General features: G+C 35.6%; 1 protein-coding gene across 13 annotated transcripts in view; it reads right to left on the bottom strand.

The window, feature by feature from the left end:
• LOC135212644 (NGFI-A-binding protein homolog) overlaps positions 1 to 22,947 on the bottom strand; it is a 560,269-nt gene that overhangs the window by 385,590 nt on the left and 151,732 nt on the right. The window lies entirely within an intron of this gene.

The raw sequence follows: 22,947 nt of genomic DNA on the forward strand, positions 1-22,947 counted from the left end.
TATTAAAAGATTACACGAAAACGTATAAAATTTCTAAACCTTCGGTTCTAAGCTGTGTGAGAGAGAGAGAGAGAGAGAGAGAGAGAGGAGAGAGAGAGAGAGACAGACAGACAGACAGAGAACTGCTGATAATTATAAATTGATCGAACTAATGTTACCTCGCCCTTTGCATTACAACACCTTCCGCAGTAATTAACTGTCCTCAAATGAAAACTACTTAACAGTTCAGGGCGAAGACGAAACGAGTATTATTTTCTTGCTGCATTGAATACCAGTCGATTCTCACTGGTAGCGAGCATTTACTTTTCACGGGGTATCTCAATATTGTGGTTAATAACTACTTATGCTGCTAATGGATTTGCACTAATGGCAATAATACCGCTTCCCAAGGAAGTCTACATCAGATATTAATCATGGACGTAATGGGTTATAATGCAATTTGCGGCAAAATTTACGTATTCTGATGGACACTGAATCAACGCTTCCATGTCCTTATACTCTCTTTCGCAATTTGAGAAAAATTGACATCGATCTTTAATTATTAAGTGTTCCAATATACTTTTTGGTAAATGCTACTTTCTCAAGAGCTCATACATATCGTTACATCACGGTATCAAATCTTCCATAAGTATTTCCTACTGTTTTCCTAGATAAGGTTCTCCCTATCAGAAGAAGCCTTTCACTAGAAACTCTCCTATGATCTAGAAACTAAGATTTCTTGGCTGTCTAATTTTGATAACGAATCTTTTCTTCTTATAACAGTTATCACCGTCATCCGTCATATTTTCCATTTGTCCGCAACCACAAGAACAGACGTGATTTTCAATACCTATGTCATTGACCTCAGTTATCCAGCACCTACGAGTGTCTGTTCTACTTACTGGTTTATACAATTTCAATGGAAAATAGAGCAAATTCTTTTGGGAATAAAAATTACTTTAGGCTGCAGCTCTCCTGAAGTGATAATGTCAGAAACAGATGGCTATCAAACACCAAAAATGTTTTACATTTTTCAACATCCAGAAAGACCAAAATCTCGCAGGTGAGATATTACGCTATGGAAATGAAGCGCGCAATTTGATCATCTACGTACTTCTCTATCTCTGAACCGTTTATATAAATAATCACACGCTCTTTTAAACAACCTAAGAAGAGAAATGTTTATAAGAGAGTTACAGGGATTAGGATGTCTCAAAGACTTGTTAGTCCATCCGAGGAGACATCGTGTGCTCACTTATCTCTAAGAGCAGGTTTACTGTCCATTCACAGTGTCCTAATGATTTTGTCTAGCTTCCTTTTAAACTCTTCCACGCTGTTGCTGTTTACAACTTATGGTGGTAGTTTATTCCAGGTGTCACATATCTTGTATGTGAAGAAGTTCCCACAATGGGATGTGTTGTATCCTTTCAGTACTAGTTTCCACCCATTATTTCTTGTCTGGTTTTCGTTTAATGTGAAGAGGTTACTGCCTAATTTTGTTATGCCTTTCACCATTTTGAATGTCTCTCTTAGAGAGAGAGAGAGAGAGAGAGAGAGAGAGAGAGAGAGAGAGAGAGAGAGAGAGAGAGAGAGAGAGAGAGAGCACTTGTTTGAAAAAAAAAAGGCTTTACATGACCCTATCCATCAAAGTCATCAACCCGATATAAAAATAAAACTAGAAATAGACACGCAAGTCGTCCATAATCAGGCTAACAACGGATGTCTCCTTTCAAACAGGTTAAAATTGATTGATATCTCCCGTTCCCAGTTTTCTCAACGCTAAATTATTTTAAGTTTCTTCGTGGCGTTTTCCTACATCACAAGCTGCACGGGAAAAGTTTACCTGTCTTAGTGGTTCCTTAATTTACAAAGTGGATGCTTTAATGGTATCTTCCTAAGGACAATAGCCTTATACGCAGTTGTCTTGTATTTTTGGGTCGTTCTGATCCTCGAATATAGTTTTCTGAGGAGGACACGGATTCAATATCCTCAGAATCAAAGTCGTAATGGATCCTCTGAAGATTAGTAGCAAAAATAATCACAATAGTTTTATTCATTCCGAGTCGAAGGCAGAAGTTCCTCCAAGGAGTCATTTATTCCTCACATGTCCCAAAGTGGAAAATATTCGCGGACATTATATAGCTACATTTCCTTCCACCAGAAACATCTGACCAGTTTTTATTATTTTACCTTTTTCAGTTCAACCATCTGAACACTGGCAAAGTAATTTAAAAGTCTATGAACCTTTACAATCATGGGGAAAGAAGGAGACGAGATATGAAAATATAAATGTAAGAAAAAGAGCAAGACAAAACGGAAATAAATACAATATAAGCATAGGAAAATAGGGGAAGAAATAGAGAAACATTCTCCCACATACCCCGCCCCTCAACCCACGATTCTCCTGCCCATGGGCTCTCGTGACCCTTGTGACACCAGACAAGAAAGTGGGCGCCAAGCCGTATAGTATCCTGGTTCCGCCCACTCCAGTCTAGATATTATGTTCATCTCAAAGCACAAAAATAGTCAGGGGCGGCGTTGAAAATACAGAACTTATTATCTTTTGTGATATATAATTATATATATATATATAATGTATCATATTAAATAATTATATTTATATTTAATTAAATATATAATTATATATTCATACTATATATATATATCCATACATTTATTGGGATTTTATTTTTTTATTATTTTTTTAATATATTAAAGAGTTGTTCTTGATCATTTTTAAACAACATAACAACATATAGGGCCTATATTACTCATTCCTCGTACAGGAACATATCAATAACATTAGGGACAATGATGAAAAGAAGAAAGAGAGCCCAAATTAAAAAAAAAACGAACAGGATTTAAGACTGAGAATAATAATAACAATAAAAATAATAACAATATGGTAAAGTATTTTACATAAAATGCACAGAATTTAATTCCGCAAAGAGAATCTATTCAAATCTGAAAAAGGTTCGCTTTTCTTTGAGTAATCCGATCTCCAATCACACGATGACATAAACGGTTGGAACAATATCCAACAATTCATTTCCGAGTGCATAAATAAACCAAATTTAAAGATCAATAATGAACCAAAGTCTCTTTTGAAAATCCAACTATTTAGAAAATGCGGCGATGGTTCACCCTTTTATGGATTTGCCCTCTACCAGTGCACCTCTTTTCTTTACTTTTACTTTCTCCTTTTACGACAGCTGCACTAACTGCAAGTGTTAATTAATGATCATGGAAAAAAGGCAAACATTATCATTTATATATTTAACGTTGGAGTTATGCATTCAGTATGACTGCTGATTCATGCAATTACTACATTCGTGGAAAAAATAAAAAAACGTCAGAATTCACATGAAAATTTTACTCTTCACGGACATATTTTTTTCACATGAGTGTAGTATCTTTATAATTTCCATTTGTTAACTAAGTAATCAGTGTTCAAAGACTTGAAACACCACATCAAAGACAAGTTCTGAAATTTTAGAGCACTAACCGTGAAATTGTAGAAAAGTGACTCACTTAGGGAAACAAAATTTAAGGAATCCGTTCCAGAGAATCGTCTTTTAATGAAAATGTTTTAATCCGTTAACCTTTAATCAACATACGAAAAAGTAATCATTCTGGAAACATTACTAAACGTGTTCCCTCTCCTCCGTATGCTATTACAGTCTGAAGGTCTACCTTTTGAACCTTTAAGAGAAACTGAAGGAGACTGACTGTCAAAGGTTTGTCTTGTAAGAGTTGCCACCACATAAATATTCGCTGCTCTCAAAAGCGGCTTGAAGCACCGGTTAATCAACTAAGGAACTGAGGAATCTTTAGATCTGCATAGATACATTCCGATTGCATAACTGGGATAGTTAACGATAAGATTATGGAAACAAGATATGATGAATTGAAGAGTTTACGCACCTCTTTCTCTCAACACTCGATTCCAAAATTTAGCTCTAGAACCACCCACCTTATATTAGCTAACCCACAATTTATAAATACAATTGAATACACATGTAAAATGTGGACTGAAATAGCAAGAGATCATAAACTACTTTAGATTACATAAAACCTATCTATTTATTACTCGCTATCACTCTTTTTAAACATAAATATTTCAAGTGATAATGAAAAAAAACGAGAGGTAAAATAGCTAATATCACTTATAGTAGAAAATTAAACAATATATATTTCGGAGAGAGAGAGAGAGAGAGAGAGAGAGAGAGAGAGAGAGAGAGAGAGAGAGAGAGAGAGAGAGAGAGAGAGACTGCAGTAACAGATTTGAGGCATCTACCTTCACCAAATTTGTTCCTGTAAGTTCTTTTTACTTAATGAAAACCCGATAAAAAACCAGCAGTCAGAATAAAACTGGTTGATTTTGCGACCTAACTAATGCCTGGAGAGAGAGAGAGAGAAAAAAAAACGCATCCCTTTTCCGAGATATGCGACCACTGTGTTTGGGTACGTCTAGACGAACAACAAATCAACAACAACAACAACAACAAAAAAGAGTCAGCTTGATATTTACAGGAAAGAAGATTACGTGGCCCATTCAATTTGTAGAGTTCTCTCATAAAGCAGGAAATTTGCTTGAAGCTGGATGCGATGTGTAATCCTCCAGAATCTATATTGGCGAGCTATAACGTAAATTTTCTTCTGCTTTCCATTCATAAAACTAATGGGATGGATGGGAAAAAGAATACGTCTTTATGAAAGGCGAATATCGATGGTAATTATTCTGCATATTAAATCCACAAGTATTTGCATAAGTCTTTCGCTGGAAGGGCTTTAGATTACCTGGAAAAGACATCGGCGTCACGTACGATGGGACACGAATACCCTACTGGGACAATGTACACCTCTGTGTCGGTTTGTTATGACTTACAGAGTATCTACTTCTAACCAAATATGAACTATCCTTTTAAAATAAAATATAACCCATAAACTGACACTAGCAGATGATACTTATCACGCACACACACACACACACACACACACGCGCGCTCAAACACACACACACACATACACACACCGTCGCACGACTCAAGGGAAAGACTTTCACAGACCATCTTCGGGGTCTACAATAATATCAGTTAATATCAGCAAAAAGTAGCACAAGTCACTTATACGTACATAGCACAACAGAGAGCTAAGGCATACTCTTAAATAGGATAGTTAAATCATTGCGCGATCGACGCTTAATTGCATTTTAGGAATACACTAAGTTAAGAGACGTCACGAGGAATTACAAAAATGTAGCTTTTATGCGCGGCCCCCCCCCCCCCCCCCTCCCCCCCACACACACATAGAATAGAGCCCGCGAATGCTGAGAGAGCAAGAATTATGCTAGCACCAATATACATAATTACAGAAATATAAAGAATTACACAGGGTAAGATGCAACAGAACTGAACAAGTACAAATATCTCATACTGCAGGTATCAATAACTACCCAGCTAGTATACCTGTACAAAATCCTGCCAGTAATAAACAAACGTATATTAATAACATACGCGCTATTATCAGATAAAAAAAAGATTAAGTACAATTCAGAATATATCTAACATCTATTTCACAGCGTAACCCAAAATCTACCTTACTCCTACATCAGATAAATAATAATTATTATCGTGTCATCTTCAAAAGCTCGTCTTCAAGCAAGTTTCAAAAGCAAAGAAATGAATTTCTTTCTCCTCTAACCATATATCCCAAACCCGACGTATAATCTCTTCACTTTTATTTTTATTTTTTTTTGCGAACTAGTGAATTACACCAAATTAGCAAGCAGAGTAAGATAAATACCCCAAGAACACGAGAAAAAATACAGATTTTTACCGTGGTCAGGAGAAAATTGAACCTTAATAAGAAGATCCAACTGCGAAACGACATGAGAACTACACTGAGGAGGAAAAAAGAGGAGTCTCATGCTGGCCTCCGTTCGTTTAAAAATAAGGAAGGATAAAAACTAGATGCCTCAGAAGAAATACAAAAAACCAATCAAGTTTTCATGTGCAAAAAAATTAACGCATCTTCAGACCAGTTTTTTCGCCGATTTTTTTTAATCCAAGTCGAAACTGACATCATCAATTGTATAGTGATTCACCAGTGGTAAGGCTTCTCGAATTGCAAAAAACTGCTCGCCTCTTGGCAACACAGAGAAAAAGTGATCCAACGATATGTTGTTTTCAACATCAACAGAATCCTTTACTTGTCCTGAGAATTACAAAGCTCCATTCAATTTTGAGGGAGTTATCGAATATATATTTGAAATTAATTTAGCTTTCCTCGGCATTTTAGCAGTCTCCTTCCCAATCTCAAAAGACAATGAATTGTTTTATTTTTATTTTTTCTGCCCGTAATTTGAGACTTCATGCAAGTCTGAGACGCGTCCATCACTCCACGAAGTATCAATCGCTGCTTGTTTATGCGCCGATTTCCGTGCTACACATTTATATCTCTTGCAAAACAATAGTTCCAAGAACTCCTTTGCAACAGGTTATCAGTGTCTACGGATTAAAAACCCCTTATTTGCTGAAATACCGCCCCAAAACGTAAGAAAGGTGATAATGGCAGTTTTTTTCTTTTTAGCTAGAGTAAAACATTAAAGGATTCCCCTTAGACAGAAAATAGATTCTTTCATTGCTCTACCGTCTCGGCGGAATTAGGGTAAAACATCAGAATTCCTTTCAATATAAACTTTAAAAGAGGGAGAAAAAAATATTATATGACACTGTAAGATAACATTCTTTCGCTAGTTTTTCACACACCATTCTCGACCCACTTTCTTATCCTTTCTTTGACCTCGTATCAGTTCATCCATAAATATCTGGAATATCCATAGTATAGGACCCTTTGTTCAGACCCACTTTTGCATCAAACCAGACACTCTCCCTTCTACACACACACACACACACACACAAGAGCACGCACGCGAGAAAGAGAGATTTCTTCAATACCTCAATGCGAGCAAATAAACACAGCTTCCATGTTGCTAATCCCGGTAAAGATATCCTAACAAAACCTATTTCCAGTACATAAAATATTTCTGTTACAGCAGATGTGCCGCAAATACTGCAAGGAATTTGAACTATCATCAATGGTTTATCATAAAAAATGTAATAAGTGTTCCATGATGAGCAAGAATTTTCAGTGTAATATTATTTGTTACAATTATAACACAAAAGTCAATTTGATTATATACGTACTAAAATGAGGTTATTTCATAGTTTCAAAGGGACTTTGGCTGTCAGTTGCCACAAAGAACCGACCATCGCGACTTCTTGATCGTCTTTTTATTTTTTATTTTCAATAAATCTTTTTATAGTAAGAAGTAATTGCCATTCCCTACGCACAGGCTGACCTCGCACTATGGTGCAATCATTTCTACATTATCATCATGCAGGCAGGTTCAAAGAGGAGGTCATTGCTCTCAGACGATGAAACACAAAAGAAGTTCATTACCACTTGCGAACTCATGCGATCTGGGGTTGCATATGTTTAGTTTAGATGTCTCTATCGCTAACGGAAGATTTCCTGCTCATACTGTTATAGTGAATGACATTTTTCGCCATCATCAGATCCATCTTACGGTGGGAATTCTTCCAGTTTCTTCGACATAGTCTAGTCATGAATCGCTATTGAGTTGTCAGCAGTTTCCCAGATGCTTTAGTTCGAGTGTTGCCAATTTCTTTTCCTTGTGGAGCTTTGGAAGAAGAGATGGTGCAGAGTGAAGTATTGTCAACATTTTCATCAGAGCCGCCACTCCAACTATTCTTCTGCCCTGTACTGTTATTCAATCGTTTTTATCTCAGACTTCTTTCACAGACGCCCACCCTTCTCCTTTCTTTATATGGCTCGCATTTCTTAGCCTCTCATGAATATTCTTCAGTTACCCCTTTTCGTTCCCTTCTATCTTGGCCCTGATGTTTTTATAACCGCCTTCTCTCCGTATCCTCTGTGTCTTCGCATTCCTGCCCATCTATCTCTTTCTTCTTCTTTTGCCGCCTCTTATTCTTTTTCAGTCCCTGAAACACGATGTCTTGCTCCAAAACTGACTTCCATTCGAGGTATTCAAACAGCCTTCTCTTCCAAAAATCTGTGCCCAGTCCTATCCCATAACCCCCCGACTCCCCCTACCACCACCCAAATTGCAACCCCCAACCGCCACCTCGCAACTTTTATTTTCTCCCTTCTTCTTCTTCTTCTTCTTCTGTTGCTGCTGCTGCTGCATTACTTAACGTTGTTATTGCTTCGTCCTGTGCAAAAGAGGTAGGAGGAGGTGACCACACCCAGTATGTCTCTAACTGGTACATATCAGAGTTGGGCCAGTTTTTGCGCCCCTCCCACTACACTAACCCGGTCTGATTTCTAATAAGCAAATACCAACCCCCGGAGTAAAGGTCATAAGAAAAAATAAAAACGGAAAAAAATTAAAGAAGAAAAAAAGAGCCACTCTTAAGAGAACAGGTTGAGTAAGGTATTGTGACGCAGGGGAGGGAGAGAGAGAGAGAGAGAGAGGAGAGAGAGAGAGAGAGAGAGAGAGAGAGAGAGAGAGAGAGAGAGAGAGAGAGAGTACCATAAATGTATTTCCAAGGCAGGTGCTTCAGGAGCTATTTTTTTTTATAAATGTCATTAAGCCTTTTTTTTGTGATTCTTCATATCTTCAAGAATTAATAAATATTACAAAAATACACATCGGGTTTATATATATATAACATTACCCACCCGTTTCAAAAAAACATATCTTTGAACGATATCAAACGCGATTCACAGAATAGTAACAATAACAAGAGCAAAAAGAATATTATCATTATTATTATAATTATCATTGCATAAAAGGAGGGGGAGGAGAAACTTTCAGATATATGCAGAACTGCAAAGTAAATTGAGATTCTTTCGTTCATGATCCAGGAAACCACGATTTCTGCGAACTGACGTAATGGGTTATAAGTGGACTTTACCTATTTAAATTATATATTAAATTATATATATATATATATATATATAGTAGGATATATGTATATATATATATACATATATATATACATATATATATAAAATGAATAGGATGGAGAAAAGCCAGCGTAACATCATACATCTCGGAGTCAGTCACCGTACGGGATGTACTTGGAAAACGAAAGAATTTTCTAACATACGAGAACATTGTAATAAATGTAAAACATCATTTTCATATAAGGATTTTCGTATTGTCACCCAAGCGCCCAACGACTATTCTCTCTCTGTTTTGGAGTCATTAACAATCAAACAGCTTGTGCCCCATTAAATGGTCAGACTTCTTCCACAGTCCTATATATAGCATAGTTGACGTTCTTCTTTCCAAACCAGACAACGTCACTCAGTTTTTTAACTCCATAGAGATAGGTACTAACTTTTAAGAATTCTTCACTTTTTAATTTTTTTTTATATATATAAAATTTTTTTTTTAGTTCATTTTTTTAAAATTATTATATTTAACTTTTATGTACTTCCATTTTTATTAATATTAATATTAATACTGAGTCTTTTTTTAATTTGTATGTTTTGTATGTTTTACAGCCCTGATGATGAGACCCAAAGTCTGGAAAATTTGGAAAATACATGTATGATGTTACGCTGGCTTTTCTCCATCCTATTCATTTTAAATCTACGGCGTTCCAGATGCCCCAACCTTCCTGTATACATATGTATATATATATATATATATATATATATATATATACATACATACATACATACACACATACGTATATATATAATATATATATATATATATATATATATATATATATATATGCGTGCGTGTGTGTATAGCATATCTAAACACGTATATAAGCCTACAAATTGTATGTCTGTGTATGTATGAGTGATTGTAACAACCGCCTTTTTAGAAATTCCTTTAAGTTTCTGGTCAGGAGTCATAAATTTCCAATCTGTTGAAAGTATCTATATTAACATTAAGATAATAAAAAAAAATTCCACACGCACACATTCTTTTACTTTTGGAGAAAAACAAGCAAGCCCAGACGGGTGGTACAACCCAGGGAGAGAGAGAGAGAGAGGTGGGGGGCGTGTACCAAGGTTCAGGAGCGCTAATGGACTCAACACCTTTCATTGTAGCGAGCAAAAGTATAAACTCATCATGATTTAACAAACTTTGCTAATCTGCGACAATCAACAACAACTACTTATTTCGTGAAACGATAAATATGTCATTTATGGCTGATTTAGCACAATTTACAGCTGATCTTTAGCATTCTCGGCAACCGAATGACTTCCAGCTATCTTTCGAGATGCCGCAGTTATGCTATGAACAAGAGAATATAAACGGAGTCGGGTCCAGCTGTTATTCTGCTCAGTCAAATTGTCTTTGGCTTCAATCCTCGTGAACGATCTTTGTTTACCAATTTTTTTTTTAATTATTGAGTAATGTTGCTGCATTCCATTAAAAAAGATAATTCTGTTGGCCAGCTTTCACTCTAGAGCTATTTCGCTAAGCAGTAACCACAGCTGCAATCCCTCAAAGATGATCTCTCTCTCTCTCTCTCTCTCTCTCTCTCTCTCTCTCTCTCTCTCTCTCTCTCTCTCTCTCTCCTCTCCTCTCTCTCTCCTCTCGGCTCGCTCTCCTCTCTCCTCTCTCTCTGACTCCAAAAACAATTAACAGAATAACCTCATATGACATTTAGCTTCGCTGATTTCGTTACAACTTCCCGACTGAGAACACGCCAGATAATCATTAATCAAGAGACAGAAGAAATAACAATATCGAAAAAATTTAGCGCAATATAAAAATTGTCAGTCCACTTTTCGGTTCATATGAAGTTCAATTGTAAAAACAGCTGATCTATAACGCTGGTTATCGGAGCATATTCTACATTCAACCTGAATCTGAAACAGAAAAACATGAACTTTAATATTTTTCATGTATTACTTATAAGACATAACATTTCCATATTTAGGTCGGCAAGTACCCGCGTAGATGAAAATCGCTTGGAACCTCACCTGCCCTGAGGTGAGGAGAGAGAGAGAAAAAAAATCTTTTCCTAACCGTAGTCAATCGGCAAAAGTTATTACAATTTTTTTTTTTATTTCTGCGCAAAATATAATAAGGGTTTTACCCCTCATTTCTATCAGACCCAGGGAACAGGATTTCCATTAGCATTCAAGAATGTTTAATTTGGGAGGGATCGTTTTATCTAGAATATTGACGACAAAAAATGTCGTCAGTCATTGTCCATTCCTCTTTTTCCCCCTCGACATTTACAGATCAAATGAAAATAAATTTCTCCCTCTGTACAATTCCAATGGCGGCGAGCATTATACCTTGAACGATTTTTCTACTTCGGAAATCTTATTTTCGTGTCCATTGTAAAACTAATTCCGAAAATTTCCCGAATGGGAAAAGACTCAGACAATCCAATTAAAGGCCAAAACTGTTCTCAAAACAAAACGATAAAAATGTGAAAAAAGGCGACACTTTTTACGCAGCTAAAAGCTCGGCGCTTCTTCCCCAATATAATTTTAATAATAGCGGCGCTCTGATTAAAATGTTTATTTTTAAAATTGATCCAATATCATTAATGGTAAAATGCTCTTGTTAAAAACACGAAACAAAAATATGCTGGTGTTTAATGCATTTAAATGCGAAAAAAGAATCGGCGGAAAATGTGCAAAATCCTGCTCTGTTTTTCTTGAATAAATAGTAAAAAGAGAATATGAAATATGCGCATTTTTCTCTTCGAAATGATATCGACGTATTCTTCGCTTTCAAAATTAGTTCTGGTTCGTACACGTGCTATCTATTATGCTTTCTGTGCCTTTACACTCTCTCGCAAATATTCTGGCGTTGACAACTCTTCATTTCTCTTATCGCTATTCTTAAATGGCATTTACAGAAAACTTGTCTTTTTCGATAAAACTGGATTTCACACATACATATATAAATACGATAGCTCTTCGTTTCTGTTGTCGCTATCCTTAAATGGCATTTACAGAAAACTCGTCCTTTTTGATAAAACTGGACTTCACACATACATACATAAATACATACACACACATACGTATATATGTGCAGTGTGATCATTTCGCAAATGTTCTTTTGGTTACTGAAGTTAAATCAGGACGACTGATCAGAACATAGATAGCAATACGGTTTAATTATTTCTGTTAAATGAGATCCATCTTGACAGCTAGGCCAGAGGGTCAAGTATAACTCTTCCGTTGCTAAAGGTTCTCAAACTTCGGTTAACTGAACTGAATATAGAGTTAGGCCAAAGGCCAAGCACTGGGACCTAGAGGTCATTCAGCGCTGAAGAAGAAATTTGAGAGTAGGTTGGTCTGAAAGGTGTAACAGGAGGAAAACCTCGCGGTTGCTTTATGAAATAATTAAGAGAAGGTGGAAAGTCATATGGAAGAAAGATACTATGAATGGAGGTACAGTAGAAGGAATGAAAGGGGTTGCAGCTGTGAACTGGAGGGACGCTTCAAAGAACCTTTAGTAATGCCTACAGTGCACCCCGTGAGGAACAAACCTCTGTTAATGGTTCACTTTTTCCAGTGTCTCTAACTATGTGCAAAGCTCAAAAACATTTTTTTTTTTCTTTTTGTCATATAAGCTGTTTTCTTTTCCATTATTTCTGAGTGATATATGCTTCAATTATTTGTTGGTTCTCTTCCCTTAATGACAAGTGTGAATATTTATTTGCCAGTTTTCTAACCACGCCCCCCCCCCTCTCTCTCTCTCTCTCTCTCTCTCTCTCTCTCTCTCTCTCTCTCTCTCTCTCTCTCTAAGTTCCAGGAACATTCCCAACAGTTTCTTAAATCTGGTTCACCGCGGCTAAGTCAGAACAGCCATTGAATGATAGGTACAAGTTCCGACACTTGAAACAAAAACGCTTCTTAGCATCTGAATTTGATTTGCTAATAAATTTTCTTAGTGATTTGAGTGGTGTGGGTCAGGGTAGAAAAAAAGGTCACCGAAAAGTCCACTGAGCAAAACAAGTTTTTACAATTAGGTTGCAAAAAACATTTCGAGTACTCTGACGTCCAACCAAGAATGCATACCAATGAATTTTTTATCAACTGACGAAAAATTGCTCAATGTTAAAGACAGCAGTAAATTTTAGGGCTTGAACGCCTTTGTCTTTTAAAAATTACAAATAAACTTTTAATTAATAAAGATGTATGATTGGTAGTTATTATCCATCATGAACAAGGGTAATAATAATAATTTTCGTGATTTTCTGTGCTACATTGGCTATCTAACTAAAATTCGCTCCATAGGAACAATAAGCCTTGGGAACTTTCAGGAATTTTGCAAAAGAAGACATTACAATACTAACACGGTAAACTCGATGGAAATTTTAAACAAATCATTACAAATACGTAAACAATAACTGGAACAATGTCCACTGGATAACATAATGAACGAATAAAGAGAGAGGAGAACAAAACCAATAATACGCCCGTAAGACATGACTACCCCACCCTGGGTTGCAAGAGACCAGCTATGCGAGGCCACCAATGTTAATATAGTAGAAGGTCAAGGTTATAAAATTTTTGCATGGCTGAACTGAATATGCTCTGAGCAAGATGTGCAGTCAGATTCAATAGTGCCCCGAGTGTCGGCGGTCATTATCTTCACGGGGGAGTGAGCGAGCTGGTTTCAATGAGTGGCTATCAGTGACTTTTGATTCTGACTGTACCAGTGGACGTGGTATAGATGTATGAAACTTAATGAACATCTGCTAAACAAGATCTTTGTGAATAAGGTCAATAACAAATAGTAAGGACGGACGAAAGACGGAAGTGCCATATACATTGCAGGATAAAAAAAAAAATAAGGTACACTCTAACAAGGCATGAAAATGTTTTTTTTTTTTCGTTTTTTTTGTTCGATGACTCTGATGGAGACAGATTTATGGCACATCACGCTTTACAGCTGTCTATATATCAATTCTCTCTCTCTCTCTCTCTCTCTCTCTCTCTCTCTCTCTCTCTCTCTCTCTCTCTCTCTCTCTCTCAAACGTTCGCGCGCGCTTCCCGCTCACACAAGATACACTTATCCGCACCTACACAGCAACACCCTTATATTATATAATATATAATACCCTATATATATATATTATATATAATATATATATATATATATATATATATATATATACACCAACAAAGAAAAATTATAGAAAGACCAAGGTTTTTCTAAACTCATACAAGCAAGCATTGCATGTGAGAAAGAAAGCACATTGATTGATCGGTAATCAAATACTGAAAAAGTAGAAACAAGAATTACAATACAAGAAAGTGTCCGAAGACAAGAAAGAATAAACAGTAGAATAGAATAGCATACGACGAAGACAGAATTCGCCTTCAGCAACGCACTCTGCAGAAAAACAGAAATGGGGAGAACAATATCGAAAGGAGAAATAAAAATGGTTTAATCTTCGCTCAGTGAGAGACACTATATCATCGTCGTCGTCATCATCATCATCATCATCTCGGTAAATGAATAATTTCTCATCTGAACATACGAACACCACCTAAAAATGAGAAGAAAAATGAGAGAGAAGAAAAAAGTGAAGGGACAATTAAGAATTCCTTAGACGTATCTCTCACAAGTCTTGCTCCAATTCTTGAAAATGAAGATATGACCCTTTTCGTATGACGTCAGAATGGTGACTGGTGGACCAATGCATACACAGTACATATATAACGTACATAATGTATATATGAGATATATATATATATATATATATATATATATAGACATATATATATATATATATATATATATATATATATATATATATATATATATATATAGATTTACACAAACACATACACATATATACGTATATGTGTTATATAATTCATCTTTATGTAAAATGAATATCAGGAAACTTCATATACTATAAAATAGATGTCTTTTTATAGCTTAACATTCATACCGCAAAGAACTAGAACTACCGAATTATATATATATATATATATATATATATATATATATATATAGATATATATACCTTATTCACGAAATAAAATAATCCCACCCCCACCCAAAAAAAAAAAAAAAAAATCTCCTTTTCGTCTTAAGCACCAAATTTCTGCCATGGACACTGCCACTTCTTCAAGGATTGATTATCTCTCTCTACTCTCTCTCTCTCTCTCTCTCTCTCTCTCTCTCTCTCTTCTCTCTTTCTCCTTGTTTAATATTCTCTCCCGGGCCCGGTTTTCTATTCGCACTTTTTGTTACTTCTTCATCGAGTTGCAGACGTGGATTGTTATTCTAGTGTTTATCTTTAATTAATGGCAGAAAATTTAACAGATACTTAAGTTAAATTTTTTTTTTGTTTTTGGGTTTTTTTTGTGGGTGGCGGGGGTTTGGCCGCTGAAACTAATAGATATTTAATTGGTAAGCTTCACTCTCGATTGTAGTATTGTATGTATGTATGTATGTATATATGGTAAATATATATAATATATATATATATTATATGATATATTAAATAAATAATATATATTGTATATATTTTATATATATATAGTAATATATATATATATATATATATATATGTATAATATATATATATATAATATAATATATATATATATATATAGTATATATATATATATATATATATACATATGAGCTTGCCCTCAGTTTTCTATCATAGCAGTCTAACTAAACGCATCACAGTTCGCTTAAATACTCCATACTGACAGCATCATCTTTTGAATCTTAATACTGGTTAGGGGTGCTTAGCCGTCGTCGCCCCCTACCCCAACCCCCACTCTAAGCGATTATAAAAATGACAGAGCACAAAAGAAAACAAGAAGACAAAGAGAAAATAAAGAGGCGCTCTCGCCCTCTTTCTCTCTCATACCGATCTCTTCATTGTAAGTGAATACCAACACGCACGCTGCCCGTGTTCTGGACACATTATAGAAGAGATTAAGTCTGCCAGGGTCTTGTCCCCTTTGTTCCATGTGTTCTCACAGAGAGAGAGAGAGAGAGAGAGAGAGAGAGCGAGAAGAGAGAGAGAGAGAGAGAGAGAGAATTGTCAAAAATCTATATTTTGTAGTTTGAGTATTACCGAGGTTTTGCTTAAGCGTCACATTACCTATTTGTCTATGTATATATCTACTGATCTATCTATCTTATCTACAATTATATAGATAGATATATATATATATATATAGATATATATATATATATATATATATATACACACATATATCTACATTTGCTGGAAAACTGAATAAAATGGACGCTATAAATCTCAATTCCGTATAATTGTGGTGATAAGGAAAATCTTTTACAACACATCTAGATATAAAATCTAACAAAACTTCTCTTGTAGAAAGCGTGTACTTACACAATTTGTTTCAGGTGTATGACACTGAGCCTTAGTTTCTCACCAAGATAGACCACAGAAATATGTCTCTCTTATCGGTCTGTGTAAAGTTAGGATCAATCTACAGCTGCTGGATAGTTGACATTTATCCGCTTGTATGAAAATTAAGTGTAAAAAAAAAAAAAAAAAAAAATACAGATCAAAAAGGCAAGCTGAAGTTACCCGAAAACAATAATGTCTATGATTTGCTTTAAAAAATATATATATATTCAAAAAATAAAGTAATGAAGAAATATAAACCTTTTTCGCTTCTTACAAAATCACGATAAATTGCCTTTCCAATTATAGAATCATTTCAATATGACAAAGTCTTACGGGGAATTTATCGCGGTATGTTAAAAGTAAATTCAATGTGATCAGTTGCAGTTAGCTGATAATAGAAATGGTTACATCTTGCCATTTCAAAATTACGTTAGATTTTTTTTTCAATGCGAGATAGTTTTTTGCTAATGCTTTTATTCATCATGCAGATAATCTTTTTACTTCATAGTAACTATGACAAAGGACCTTTAGCGGCTATGACAAAGGATCATTATTACCTTTACCTTTTTTTTAACCAAAGTTATTAACAATCAGGAAGTACGGAACTAGAACAATTAATGTATATAAGCACGATACAACTGCATAAAATTAAATTTTATCGTCATTCTTAATTATATGAGTACGGCAGCAATAAAATCGTTGTAAGAAATCAACCCGCACTAACGTGTGAAAAACTTAGAGATAAATGTCTATATCCCTCACGAAGGGATCGAACCACGCCCCCCTCTAGACACACCAATCTTGGTGTGCTTGTCACCGAGATGTGCCGTGCTCGATCCCAGCTTGAGATAGAAAATCATTCTTATAACAAGGTATTCGTCAAGAACGTCAATAACATTAATTACCGCCGAAAAATCGTGACGAGGAATTAAAACCCGAGTATTCTCTAAGCACGATTAAAATTGGAAACACGAAATGGCAAAATTAACAACCATTGAAAAAGGGAAAATAGAAAGGAATATAAAAAGATGGGACACCAGCAGTGTTGTATGGCTTCAGCAGTGCAAGCCGAGCAGCAGCCAGGGTTTCTTCCTTCCAGGAAAGGTGTAAAACGATGGAATTTCAACACATTTTTTTTTCTTATGCCCTGGAGGAGAAAAATCTCGTCGGATCAAGTTCTGTAATCTGATGTAATGATTTTTTTTTTCTCTCACTCTGGAGACGAGGAAAAAAGATAAAACCTTCCATATTCGCAAAATTCTGCTTCATGAGACAGTCTTGGCTTGTATTTGGCTTTTTTAAGTTACATACTTTTTTTTACTACTGCAAGTACTTTTTTACGTACAAATTGAATGTCACTGACGAATTATGCAACCCGTTTAGGTTATCTGGCCAGTGACTCGAGAGCGTGTATGATTTAGCACAATTCTACGACTAGATAAAAAAAATAATAAAATGTAAAAATAAAAACTTCTCCATGTCTCACTCCTTAATTACGTTTATGAAACATTTTAACATTAAAAGTGCAAATATCTATAACGCAATTCTCTTCTCGTAGAATTTATCACCCACAGACAAAACTCCTCCATCCAGAATAATCATTTCTATTCGCTGAAAAAATTTACCTTTTCAGGATTAAAAAAATTAATCGAGACTTAATTATCTGGCAAAGATATTTAGGAACAAGTTAAACGTATTCTATCTTAATGCACTCGACGACAGGTAACACAGCTTACCTGGTGACCATGTTGGGAGGGGCTGGAGGGCCCAATGAGATATTATCTTGTAAGGATATAATAGCCAAAATCTCATCTCTGCCGGATCACAGAGTTAACCTCGACCACAAAAGTCAGGCCAATTAAAATGTCCTCTTTGTTTATGAGTAATAAAGGCAGAGCACTTATGTAATTTGCAAGCAATTTACATATCCTTGATGGATGATGAATAAAGAAGACAACAGTATCTTGCTGATAAAATTCAAATAAAACGCCCTATGTTAGGAATACAGGTGTAGAGTAACAAGGAGAGAGAAAAATAATTAGAATTGCCCTACCAAAAGAAACTGATTGTTTGGTTGACTTGACGGTACAAACAGGTACAAAATAACAAAGTATATCTACGGCAGAATGTACCACTTGCTAGAAATAATTTACGAGTAATAATATAATCGACAAAAAAAATGAAGAAAAAAAAAGTTATATCCGGCGCTATGAAAATATTAATTTATCTTAACTATACAAATTTGTTTTACCACTTGAATACGTTTTGTATTAATCATTCAATAAATTGAATAGTCTTTTGAGAACGATTTACAGCGCGTATAATAAATATTCCCTGCTGTCTTTCACATGATTATATTTTTTTTTATAAATGATTTTACTGTTAAGATATTTCCATATTTTCCCCGTGGATATTTTACTACTCTCGAGATGATCATTTTTCCAAAGTAGTATTTCAGGTCAACAACTGTTTTTCCAGAAACCAACTGTAATAAAAATATAAGATTTCTCCTTGAGTGATATTACTGTTATGCTGATCTTGCAACATTAACGGCGGTCTTTTGAAATAACCAATGGTTATGGCTACACGCATGACCTTTTTTTAGGGTTTTTGAGAGAGAGAGAGAGAGAGAGAGAGAGAGAGAGAGAGAGAGAGAGAGAGAGAGAGAGAGAGAGAGAGAGAGAGAGAAACTAAAATACCACAAGGAAATGACAAGGATTGTGCAACTTTCCAGTTGTGTTAATCGCGAAAGACAAAACGAAGGCATAATTCATATATAATGATTTAAAAAAAAACACGAATTATAGAGAACTCCAGATGACTTTTATTGTTAATAAATACAGCAAGGCTCACTTAAGATCCAAGCGATTCACAATAGCAAAAAAAAAAGGAAAAAGAAATAAAGAACTAATCGTTGATTATTTTTTACTTCGTTCTTTCATCCTTTAAAAATCATTCTCTAGCCGCCCTCCCACTCCTTTACCCAAGCATCCATCTAATCAATCCCCAGCCTCTCCCCCTCTCTGCATCCCTCGTGATCCTCCTACCCCTTCCCTACCTTCCCAATAATCTCCCTACCACAATATCCCTACCCCACCCCCCTTTCAACCAAATAGCACCCCTACCAATTCCCCAACATCACCTCCCTTTCAGGATATCTCCTTTTCTATCACCAATCTCTCTCCCTCCCCAAACCCACCATGTTTTCAAAACCTCTCCTCCTCCTCCCCCTCCCCATTCGTCATGTTCCCGGGGGAAGGAGGGGGGGAAAGGGGGGAGAAACCCCTAAGAATCCCGTCACGACCTCTGGGGATCTTATCTTCTCGCAAGCGCACCGGAGTTACAAAACTATCAATTTCCGAATGAGCGCGATTAGAGCTTTAAACGAACGAGAGAGAGAGAGAGAGAGAGAGAGAGAGAGAGAGAGAGAGAGAGAGAGACTTTCCTGCTTACTCTGGAAACATTTGGTTTTGCCTCAGGCTAATGCGTCTCACATGACGTTTGTGTGTGCGCGTTGGAAAACGGAAATACGAGGAGAGAGACAGATGACGAGAGAGAGTGAAGAAAAGGGGGGGGGGGAGAGAGAGAGAGAGAATAGGAGTTCAAAGAAATCCACCACGTATGAGAGAGAGAGAGAGAGAGAGAGAGAGAGAGAGAGAGAGAGAGAGAGAGAGTATTGCTTGGAAGTTTAATGAAATCCCAAAGCAGGCTTGGATCAAAATAGAAATAAGAAGGGTAGGGGTTGCGGGGAGGAGGGGAGGGAATACAACTGCATAATGAAGTACAGAATTAGCAATCCTCAAAATGACAATAAATAAAAAAATTAATTTAAAAAAAAACCAGAACCGATGGAGTAAAAGTAAACTAGGAATAGAATGAAAGTCAGCTAAAGCGACCGCCTATTAACCAATCGGTGTTAGGGACCTTATCTTTATGGACGCCGGACCGTCTAATCCCTACTGAACGATCCGCTAATAGGAGAGAGAGAGAGAGAGAGAGAGAGAGAGAGTCTAAGATACCCGCAAGGAAACTACATCCTACAAGTAAATCTCTTAAAGGAGAAGCAATAACTGATAAACAGAAATACAGAAATTAGAATTCTGAGAGAGAGAGAGAGAGAGAGAGAGAGAGAGAGAGAGAGAGAGAGATAGAGAGAGAGAGAGAGAGAGAGAATTTTTGTAATTCAAAATACCTGTGACTGTTTCAATGCATTGAAGTCACCAGAGGATAGTTATCACGTTTAAAAGCAAAGGCTACAAATAATAATAATAATAATAATAATAATAATAATAATAGAGAGGAAGCGATTAAAAAGTTGCACTAAGAGAGCAAAAAAGCTCTCGGCTTCTTCGACTGTCAGTTAACTGGGTACGGAAAAGCATGTCGAACGTGAGTCAATGTCCTATATTATGACCGACTTTTACGGTCAATGGAAGGCTAAGAAATAATGTTTAAAAGGTCTTCATTTTCCTCTACCGCCTTCATACCTAATTTAGGAATAAATTGGGTATTTTATGCCAAACTAGTTGAAATAGTTCTCACCTAAAGTAAACTTTATACGACTGAAATATTTCTGAGCTAAAGTTTGACTTTATACAGTTGAAATATTTCTCACCTAAAGATAACTTGATACGATTGAAATATTTTTACACCTAAAGTTGACTTTATACAGCTGAAATGTTTCTCACATAAAGTTGAATTTATACGATTGAAATATTTCTCACCTAAAGTTGACTTTAAACAGTTGAAATATTTCCCACCTAAAGATAACTTGATACGATTGATATATTTCTGAGCTAAAGTTGACATTATACAGTTGAAATATTTCTCACCTTAAGTAAATCTGTACAATAAATGAACAAATAAAAGACACCGCCAAAAACCTGTTACATTATGTTAACATACCATGAATTTTCTAGTGTAAGGAAAAGGCTTATGACTGATGTGTACATGCGTCATAAATTTTTGTTCTTACCCATGTTTATATGATGTGTTGGTCAATACCTGGCAGATAAGAAATGAAATACAAAATAACGCCGCGCAAAAAAATGTACTCTAAAGAACGACGCTAATATACATCGATGTAACTCGTGAATTTAATTGACAAATGAAAATTTATGAATGAAAATAAAAAAAATCACAATGAGAGAGAGAGAAGAGAGAGAGAGAGACGAGAGAGAGAGCGAGAGAGAGAGGAGGAGGAGAGGAGGGGGGGGGGGGGACTTGCTTCCATCTACATGTTTTGACGCTATGGATAACATTAAGAAATGATATGATGAGAAATAATGTTTCAAAAACTTTATTGCCCTTAGGAATATTTTAATGACGACTTTGGTTTGTCTGATAAAACGTTCATCAGTCAGTTGGTGTTTATATATATATATATATATATATATATATATATATATATATATATATATATATATATATATATATATATATATATCCTTGATAAAAATCGAAACCAGTAGTAAATATCATTCTACAAAATATAAATAAACTAACAAATGTAAATATCAAGTAAAACCGAGAAATGGGAAAATCCAGTAAGAAAGAGATAAAAATTAAGAGAACTGATCGTAAACAAAATAATAATGAAATAAAAAAATTCCCAGATCCTTTAATTGAGCCACAGCACTGAAAGAAAAGAAAAAAAAAAATAAATAAAAAAATAAGTCAAAAGACACCAAAAGAGGAGAGACTGGACGAATAAAACAGAAAGAGAACGAAGAAAAGAGAAAAAGAGAGACCGAGACAACCAGTCATGAACTGCTCAGAATCACGATCGCACTGCAATTGCTACCAGCGTCGTTGGATTGCGCAAGGGAGGTTGCTGGATTGCGCAAGGAAGGTTGCAACATTGCGCAACTCACCGCCACCTGCAGCTATAGACAATCGGGCACCGAGCAACATTGTGAATTAGGAAAAACGTAATTTTATTTTCGGTGGCGATAAAAAGGGGTTAATGAATTACAAGAAAATCTCACGGAAAAATGAATGCGTCGAAAGAACGAGACTGAGAAGCTGGTGAGACTGAAAGTCACACTAGGAAATTAAATAATTGGTCTCCACGTTCATGTGCGAGCGCTCATGTGCGTAAGCATTTAATAATAGTATCACATACATACATACACACACACATATATATATAATATAATATATATATATATATATATATATATATATATATATATATATATATATATATATATGTATATTATATATATATATATTATATATATATATATATATATATATATATATAGTGTGTACATGTGTACAATACAGTCCCACACATTCCATTACAAAAATTTCGTGGCTTTGGAAAAATAACTCTTCTGCCTCATTCCTCCTCCTTTTTTTTTAAACTTGAACGAACGCCATAAACATAATTGCACGGGCTCTCGGGTCAGAAAGAAGCGCATAACTCAAACCGATTAACAACAGGATAGAGTGCACGGCGAGAATGGATAAAGAGCTTGAAGAGAAAGATAAGAAAAGGTAATTACCTCCAAGAGATAACTTCACGTATCTAAAGCTGCACGATGTTCCCACACACAGATCCATTCTC

The sequence above is a fragment of the Macrobrachium nipponense genome, chromosome 41 (genome assembly GCF_015104395.2).
Source record: "Macrobrachium nipponense isolate FS-2020 chromosome 41, ASM1510439v2, whole genome shotgun sequence".
NCBI classification, from domain to species: domain Eukaryota; kingdom Metazoa; phylum Arthropoda; class Malacostraca; order Decapoda; family Palaemonidae; genus Macrobrachium; species Macrobrachium nipponense.